The sequence below is a fragment of the Dipteris shenzhenensis genome, chromosome 11, assembly GCF_047967505.1.
Source record: "Dipteris shenzhenensis isolate YYH24624 ecotype China chromosome 11, Dip_SZ_1.0, whole genome shotgun sequence".
In the NCBI taxonomy this organism is placed as follows: domain Eukaryota; kingdom Viridiplantae; phylum Streptophyta; class Polypodiopsida; order Gleicheniales; family Dipteridaceae; genus Dipteris; species Dipteris shenzhenensis.
Genome location: NC_141606.1, coordinates 27,800,862 through 27,807,526, shown reverse-complemented (window position 1 = coordinate 27,807,526; position 6,665 = coordinate 27,800,862). Strand labels below are relative to the sequence as shown.

Genomic DNA, 6,665 nt, shown 5'->3' with positions numbered 1-6,665 from the left:
AGAACTCCGAGCTACTATGGTAACGCATAATATCCTCATCCAAGACATAGCCGTGTCGATCTCCACCAAATGGGCTAACTATAGACTTGCCACAATAGTAGCCCTTCGATATGACCTATGTGAGCTCTCTTTCTCTCTCTCTCTCTCTCTTTCTCACACACACACACACACACATACACACATCTTTTGGTGAATACCAATTGTCACTCTCTCTCTCTCTTATGTACGTGCACGCAATCATTGTGGGTACATGTACACACATAACAAAAAGACACATACACACGCACATGCATGTGTGCAGTCATGCGGCATTCTCCATGTCAAATGTCTCCCTTCTCAAGGCACCTACCCTATTCACAAACGTCCGAGTCTCACCATCACTCGTAATGCGGGACTCACCATCGAGGCCGGTGGCACGGTTCCACAACCACCGGCCCACAACATTCTAAATGGTTTACGCCAGCCACGCCAAGGCCAGGTGAGACGTCAACGTGATCCACGTCAGCACGAGTGCCAACACGAGGTACCACGTCAACAAGATTCATGCACGATTCGCGCGTCGCCGCGATTATCGCTCGGCACGAAGGCATCGGCTGTTGTTCGATCGTGATTCGTTATTCCTCCGAAAGTCCCCTTCCATCACGCTACGTTTCCAACAACGGCAACCTGCTGAGCTTGTTCAGTCGCTCGCCGGAGTTTTTCGACTCAGGTACTCTTTTTACCACCCTCAATCGAGCTTCTGCTGCTCTCCGTCACACACATTCCCTTAAAATTCGACCTCTTTTGCTTCAATTTTTGTATGTTTCGCCTGCATGCATGCTGTGAGAGAGATTTTCAGTAATTGACGACAAGCGCACGATGCCTACAACAAATGCAACAAGGTAGTCCTTGCCGTGAAAGGACTTCAGTCCAGGAACACCCGAACCTGTGCATAGGCCACGTATCTAGAAGATTTGCAGCAAACAATAGAAGTCGGCGGCACAAACTGATAGGCATCATCTGCTACAAACAAAATGCCTCATGTAGCAGATCACACAGCGAGCAGGAAAGAATCCCCGAGAAGATGAACACCTACAGCAAATTCAAACAAGGTTTAATTGCACTACAAGTGTTGCTGCTCGACGATGGACCGCCCGTTTTTTATGGATATACTAAATGTTTTGTTTCCCAAACCTGGAAGCACCTACTGAGAAATGGTTTCTTTTCTGGTAACAGTCAGAGAAGGCTTCTAGAAATCTTGGACGAAGCTATTGGGCACCTAAAAATGCTGCAGGTGAACTTTCTGTATCCTAGATGCTCTGCATGCCACTATGGGCAAAGTCTCAAATGCGGATTTTTCTCTGGAACATCGTCTCCAACCTTGTCCCATAGCCAACCTTTTTGATTATCAGAGCTAGACGGATAAGTGGATATGGACGTAGAGGTTTAAGCTTTGACCTTTTCTAGATCCTCGTTCTGGCCTTCCTATCTCTACTTAGACCGTGATCACGTCATGAGAAGTGGGGTGAGCTTATCCATGGATTCTTCCTATTCATGTCAAGTCGATGTTCCCCTAAAACATAGGTCACCCTCTTCAATGATCATTACTTTGGCCTTGTCTAGATTCAGCTTCATCCTTGAAGACTCACAGAATTCACTAAGTACATTCAAGTGTCTTTGGAGATAGAACTGTCATTTGCAAGTAGCACCACATCATCTGCATAGAGAGTGGCAGTGGCCAGCCCAGAGCTCGACTAGGTGAACACTTGCCTTTGATGGGCTCTGGAAATCATTGCTAGGGTTTGGAGGAAGGAAGCACGTGCCCACATGGAGGTGTGCATATTTTGTCCAATTGATGGGCTCACAAAGTCTATGTTGGGACCCATTGGTGCTCCTATATGGGCAGGCATAGGGGCTGCTTATGGGCCTTCCAGCTGACCAAGTTGGCTAACAGCCTGACCTAGGGGTGGCCCTTTCTGGTTCAAACCATGTAGGCACCAGGTTGGCCCTTGTAAAGGCTGGTTGGCCTTTTGGAGAGACGGGTGGCCCGGGGGGTGGCAGAGTGCCCTGCCTTTGGTCCTCTATCGTCATCCACAAAGCGTCCTACAAAGGTGTGCAGGAGAGTAGCAGCAGCAGCAGCAGACATAGACGCACATTGCATTGAGTTTTCCACTGAGCTTTGTAGTTCGGCACTTGTTTACTGTAGCAGTGCCTTGTCCTTGACCTGGAACCCTATAGTAGTCTATACTTGTCCGCATTGTGCACATGTTCGGAGAGTGATTGGAAAAGATGCAAGATCCTTTATATCCGTATTCCTCTGCCTGGACTGGGATTAGAATTGATGTCCTGTTTTCTGATAGATGCCTCATTTTCACCACACCACATTGATCCAGACACATGTCATATCACTATGAATAGCATACTTCCACATCGTGTCTACCAAGACAACGTGAAAGTTACTCATACAAAGTAAGAAATACTCCAAATTTTGAGTGAAAGGTAATATATTATGAGAAAATATACGTTTAAAAGCTGCTCCAAAAAGGAGCAACTTCTACTCAGAAACTAGAAACAGTGAAAGAATGCTTCTAAGTAAGCCAGAGGAAGATCTCCCCGGTGTGGTTTTGTTGTTCTCGGGAAGGATGCCTGATGCAACTGATGTAGCACAATGGCTGAAGTCTCTTCTGAAAGGATTGTTTTGTTGCAGGCTGCTATATGGCTGCTAGGGCTGTTATGAAGTCATTTTTACAGATGCTCAATACAGACAACAGTTCTTGGAGAAATCTCTGTTGTTTTTTGGAACTCCAAAAAAAAACACACACACACACACACACACAACAAACAAACAAACCCGGTGAACAATGCCTTCACACTATTGTCATCTCCGACATAAATTACTCACATTTTAAGGAATTGCTCTCGATTGAGGCACACCCTGAACATCCCACTGGATGTCGATGTCAAAGTTTCCAGTAAGATTTTATTCTCTTACAGTCCTCAAGAGTTCCTCTCCTTGAGGATTGAGGAATCTCAATTACTTCCAATCAGATTGGGTTACTTTCCATGTGTGCTGAACGTCATATTCATTGAAACTGCAATTCATTCTTCCTACACTCAGGGAAAATTCATGAAGTAAAATAGACTAAATTTATGAAATAAAATAGACTATAAGAATTAGCATAGTCGATAGGCTCAAAGAAGGTCTCTTTTCTAAAACAAGATGATGGTACAAAAAACTGTACAACCACTTTTTTACTTTTGGCTAGTCTTTCAAGATAGAATGTTATCCGGGACCTGATCAAAAGGTTCATTGAAAGCATTCAGCCCATCCCTGTACTTATATATATATGGACATACTATAGAAAAGGAGCTACAGGGAGGATGAATTGGAGAGAGGATTACATGAAAAGAGAATTTCTATAATGCTGATGTAAGCAGGTGAATAGGGCGAATTAGAGACCTTTAACTTGCTAACAGCCCCAAGTACTAATACCCTTTTCCCCTATCTTGGCCCAATTTTGAACTATGACCACCCTAGGTGCCCATCTAGCCCCACATGGAAGATGGCCAATCATGTTGGCTACCATGGCACCAGTCAGCTGCCCAACAGGGCATGGGCAGATCCTCTATATTCAGTCGGCTTTTCAACAGCTGCAAAGTCAGCCATATAAACTGCCACTCAACCCTTATTGTGTGTATATAAACAGCCACTCAACCCCCACTGTATGCATATAAAAAGGGGGCATTCTACCTTTCTCTCCAACATGGTAGGACCCTCAAGGAAGTAGATAGCACCTTCTGTTGAGCTTGCACTTTGGATAGCATTGCAAGCATTCCCTTTTGGCTTCCTCCTCTAGGGTTCTACTGTGCAGGTGTGTTTTTGAAGGAGACTATCCTCGTCGTATCTACATATATTGCAGCACACAGCTCTGGTAACTTCCCATGGCGTTTTCTTTCCACTCCGAAATATTTAGGTATCTCCACATTTAGTGCCTCCTTTATGCATGCACTTTAGGAGTCTCCATCACTACAACCTAAGCCTGGAAGCTCTGATACCATTGCTGGTATCCATGAACTAACACAAGACGAGACTAAGGATTGCAAATGCATAGAGCAAGACAAAATGGGAATTTGTTAAATAGTTCATGCATGAATACTTGGGCAGCGAAGAGTCAACAGAGCAAGCACAACCCTGATACAAAGTAAAAAATTTCGTAATAGCTGTAAGAAGTGTGGCACTGATCATATCATAATTCATAACCAGGAAAAACTGTGCAACATTGTTACAGGATGAAGGGCTGCAGTACTTTGTAACAGAAATCTAAGCCCAGAAACAAATAAGGAGCATGAAGCTACATTGCAGCGATTTAGCAGCTTGACAATTACGTCCCGTGTATTATATAAGAGTTAATTGCATGAGAAACAAACACAAATTACGTTGCTGGCATGGCCAGGTGAGCCTACCAAACATGTTCTTACCTATACAACACGGGAGCTACAGTTCTTTAGTATAACGATCATGCCCCCTTTGGTTTGCTGAAGACCAAGAAAAAGCGCTTTGATTGCAACTTGCTGGGTGATGCACCAAGCTAAAGCTATCGTTAGAGTCTGCGGTTTTTGTGGGGAGGAAAGATCATCATGAAGTGTGATCGTTACAATTTGCGGCTTTGTGGGGGACATTGTCCAACATTGTAGATCATTTGACCTCTCTCTCTCTCCCCCCACCCCCGCAGTGCCGATCCCCCACCGGAGCTTTCATCTGCCGAGACCCTTCTATTTATTCTCAGACGTCCAATGGACTTGGTTCCTGAGACAGCATATAGAGGACCGTCAGTGTGATACCACACTGCAGATCTTTCTCCCCATCGGTTCAAGTGTTTAGTACTTGTATTTATATTTGTCTTGCGTTTAGATGCCCACTTAGTGGTTCTACCCATTCAGCTCATTACGTCTGTTTTTTTCAGTCTTACAGACCCTTTGGTCTTTTAAGACTTTAATAAACTTTCTTTCTTTCTTTCTCTCTGCCGATAGATACCATATTCAAGAGGAATAATGCTTCTATGATTTGTGGCCTTTATCAAAAAGCGGTATAAGTTGAGGCTAGGAATTAACATGCAACAAGTCTGGAAAACATTGATCATAGTTCCTTCACCACTGCCTGCCCCACATTACGATGATCATAGTTCCTCACCACTGCCCGCCCCACATTCCCCACCATGGATTCTCGTTTGGGGGAGTGTTTTATAGGTCTCCAAGGCTTGGCCTGGTCGGCAGTACAGTCCATAGACTTGGTAAGGTTAGTCTTACAGACCAGGTCGGCAGACCCTGACTGGTTTGGCCAGGTTCAGGGCCAATTGGCCTAAACAGGAGACCATTGAGCCCTATAAAAGGCCCCCATTGTGGGGTGCTGCAAGCATCCAGACAGTCTCCACATGGAACCGTAGGCAGCTGAGCTGATCAATAGGGGCATGGCCACTGAAGATGCAATCGAACCGGACGGGCTTAAGCTGGTTATCGAAGACTATCCGTATGCAGCTGAGCTTATTTCCAACGAATAGGGACCTGGAGTGAAACAGTTCTCGATTACGCCGTCTGCGTTGATGAGCAGCTGGTGAGCAGAGGCATTTATTTCTAATGTGTATCGAAAATGTGGTTGCAGTAGTTTGAAAAATAGGCTTATCGGAGAGGAGGCGCGCGTAAATTGGGTGAAGTGGGAGAGCAGAAAGCTTGGCAGGACGGCAGGTACACTCAGAGCCTCGGAGAATTTGACCTGGCGTTACATTCATATACAAGCTCAGATATGGCAACTTCAATGCTTGGAGACAAATAAAACAATACTGAAGACTAATAATGGCTGAAGAAGAAATATATATCACAAACGGAACTCAGTATAGGAGAAGATATGAGAGAGAAGCTCTCGAGGAAGCAAACGTCAATTCTCCAGGGAAGACAACTGTAGTGGACTTCTGCACTAGCTCCACAAGTTGGAACTGAACCAAATCTGAGACAGCAAACTGATGCAAGAGTTGCTGCAGATTTGGAATAGAAAGAACATAATCTGGAGCAGAAGTTGGGGGCAGATCTGGAGCAGAAGTTGGGGCAGATCTGGAGCAGAAAGGAGGGCAGATCTGTAGCGGAAAGGAGGACAAAAGAGGAGGCAGCAGAGGAGGCAGCCAGGAGGCAGAAGAGGCTCAGGGTGTGCAGGTACCTCTAGAGCTTGAAGTGATGAAGAATACCTAGGCCCAGATGATGGTACAAAAAAGAAGTACTTGAAGGAGTGCCCTCGCAGGGGATTTGTTCACTTCCTTAAGTACACAAAAAAAAACTGCTAAGAAGAAGGAGGCGGTATACCAATCCCCAACCGTGGGCTGAGATGCTCAAGGTAGGGCGATTAACCGGCTTGGTAAGAATATCAGCATGATTATCGGCAGCTAGAACATAGATCAATCGAATAGTACCTAATTCCACTTGCTCGCGAGTAAAGTGAAAGTGAACACCGACATGTTTGGTGCGGTTGGAAAAAATGGGATTGCCGGCGAGAGCGATGGCACTTTTGTTGTCGACATAGAGGATCGTTGGTTCAGTACAAGGAAAGTGTAGCTCTGCCAGAAATTGTCGGAGATATATGGCCTCTGTGGTACAATCATACAAGGCCCGGTATTCAGCCTCAATAGAAGAGCCAGCAA

The 6,665-nt window shown here is 45.2% G+C and overlaps 1 protein-coding gene across 3 annotated transcripts in view; it reads left to right on the top strand.

Moving 5' to 3' along the window:
* The first annotated feature begins 571 nt into the window (after positions 1–571).
* Positions 572–6,665, top strand: part of LOC147896849 (diacylglycerol O-acyltransferase 1C-like) — a 206,024-nt gene continuing 199,930 nt past the window's right edge. The window contains exons 1-2 of one of the 3 annotated variants that reach the window (XM_087381006.1): positions 572–709; positions 1,216–1,273. The gene's annotated coding sequence lies outside the window, so the exon portion shown is untranslated. Of the gene's footprint in view, positions 710–931; positions 1,092–1,215; positions 1,274–6,665 lie in introns of those variants that run through there. The other 2 variants (XM_087381007.1, XM_087381005.1) reach the window with 2 other exon arrangements.